The sequence below is a fragment of the Sinocyclocheilus rhinocerous genome, unplaced genomic scaffold (genome assembly GCF_001515625.1).
Source record: "Sinocyclocheilus rhinocerous isolate Xijiao unplaced genomic scaffold, SAMN03320098_v1.1 scaffold2753, whole genome shotgun sequence".
In the NCBI taxonomy this organism is placed as follows: domain Eukaryota; kingdom Metazoa; phylum Chordata; class Actinopteri; order Cypriniformes; family Cyprinidae; genus Sinocyclocheilus; species Sinocyclocheilus rhinocerous.
In genome coordinates, this window is record NW_015633528.1 from 201,337 (window position 1) to 204,075 (window position 2,739).

Consider the following 2,739-nt stretch of genomic DNA (forward strand, 5'->3'; position numbering starts at 1 on the left):
TGTGAGAGAGTGAGTGTGTGTGTGTGTGTGTGTGTGAGAAGGTTGAAGTCTGTGATATGAGCTCGTTTTGTGAAGGGTTCAGCTGAAGGAAGTGTTGCTGGTGGTTCTTCAGATGTGTGATGTGACACTGAATGAGCAGACAGTAATGCTGAGATGTTGCATGTCTTCTGTCTGTCTGCAGGGTTGAGTGTGTTTTGTGTGAAGAATCTTCTTGAAGTTCGCTGAATGATTGAAAAGCAAAAGTCGTTGTCATGATGTGGTAAAACAGCGACAGATGAATAAGAGGAAAATGTCTCGTATGTCATTTATTTTAGAAAGTTTATTTTATTTAGAGTTTCATTTATTTTAGAGAGTTAGGAAAGCGTTCAGAGGATTTCAGTCAGGTTTCAGGCCCCATCATAGCACAGAAACTGCACTTGTTAAAATTACAAATGACTTGCTTCTTGCGTCAGACCAAGGCTGTATCTCATTACTAGTTTTACTTGATCTTAGTGCTGCGTTCGACACTATAGATCATGACATACTCATAGATCGATTACAAAACTATACAGGTATTCAAGGGCAGGCTTTAAGATGGTTTAGATCCTACCCGTCCGATCACTACCACCTTGTTCATTTAAATGGGGAGCCCAGCCTACAATAAAGCAATACACAAAAAATGTATAAAGTTAAAAATTTAAAGTGCAAAAGAATTATAAAGACCAATAGGTAGCACTTTACAATAAGACCTCATTAGCTAACCTTAGTTAATGCATTAACTGTTAACTAATGAATTAACTAATGTCAACCAATGAAGCCCTAATGTAAAGTGTCACCGAACAATAATCAAAACACTTTCAAACAATATCTAGGGCATGTTGTAGTCCAGAATAAAATGTAAAAAAGTTTGAAAATAAATAGCCTATTAACACAAATCTGAATGGCTATTTAAATAATTTAAATACGTTTTAGAATGTAGCACAGCTGCTTTGATTACAGAGGTTTCCGGGGTAACAGCATTCTGCAGTTTAGCGCCATCTGCTGTCAGAGAGTGAGAGTGCTTTCATTCAGAGCGTCTCCTTCACGCGCTCCGCCATGCGCTTCTCGTCCGCGCTTGTTTACATCAGAGAGTGCACGCGTCTGTGACGCAGCATACAGCGGTGTTGTGCACTGTGACCAGTTGAAAAAGTATTCTTAAAACGCATTCAATTAATTTGTAATAAATCATTATTCTCTGTATTTTGAAGTGCCCACTATAACAATATCGTGCATATATGGGGCAGTCGTGGCATGGCCTAATGGATAGAGAGTCAGACTTGTAGGTCGCGGGTTCAAGCGTTCATGTGTTAAAGACACATCTCTTTGGCCAAGCATTCAAATAATGCATCTCATAATCTTGTACTGCAGTTATATCTGATCAAATGCACATTATTATTCTTTAGTTTGGGTTAAACAAATCAATTTAGCTTGGTTGGAACAGCAGCTACGCTAATTATGTCTCTCTGTGTTTCTGTTTCTGCTGGGATTGACATCCCGTGGTAACTAGGATTTACACAAGCTTCAGTCTGGATCCAGAACACCTGAGAAGAGATGATGCCAACCCCTCAGAGGACCTCAGATGATGCCAACCCTGAAACAACATACAGAACTACCACATTTTGCTATAAGTTTGATTGCATCATATAATAATTGCTGTTAATAGTGTTCACCGTCTGTTTGATTACATGACATTAACTAACTGCTTGATTTTTACCGTACATTTCTGCCATATGGACATCAACTTGAGATAGTCATTTGACGCAGGGCAGGCTGCGGGTGACGAGACCGCTGGACCCAAAGCTGAGACGCCAGACACGCTGATGTTCAGAGCTGCTCTGGGATCAGTGCATGTGATTGCTGTGTGTCTTGTGTAGGTGTTCGAGATGCCGCAGGGTGGGTTCAGGGAGCTGCTGACGGACGCCAGGTTAGGGTTAGGGTGGGATGTGCGTGTCTTAGCCACAGAAACCTGCGACAAATGTGTGATGCATTTGCAGACGTGGTCATTTTGCTCTCTCGAGCCGAACAAGAAGCGGCACGTATAGGGCGAATCGCACCAAAAACAGTGAATCGAATCGGCAAACTGGCAAAAGTTCACTTGAACAAAATAGCATTGACGAATTTAGGTGTTTGAAAAAACAGCGCAAGCAGGACTGTATTACTATATATCTGTATATAATGCACACAGACCAGAGGTGCCCAAACTTTTCACTGTGAAGGGCCAAAAATCAAACCTGATGATATAAAAAAAATTATATAAAAAAGAAAATATATAAAAATCTAAATATAATAAAATTTAATTTTCAATGCAAAAGAGGAATTTTTCCTATTTTTATTACATGTGGCATGGCAGGCCAAAACAGCTCAGGGTCCTGGTTTAGGCATCTCTTATACAGACTATATTCAAGCCATAGAAAGTCAAAGCTCTTGCTGAAAAATGCACAATCTTCCAGTCATATTGTGCATTTAATTCATGTAATATAATGTAATGATTGAGTCGCAGCAGGATTGAGTCGTAGGTGTGGGAATACTCAAAGAGTTTGAATGTTAAAGGCGTGATGCGGCGCTTCTTGTCTGGTGTATCGTTTAGGCAGCAGACAGCTGGTGTGTGTGTGTGTGTGACATCTGTTTAGCCAAGCATTCACATGACCTTGTACTCCAGTAATAGAAAGCTAATTTATTCAACTTTCAGTATATAAATCTAAAAAAGTGTGTATAAAAGGT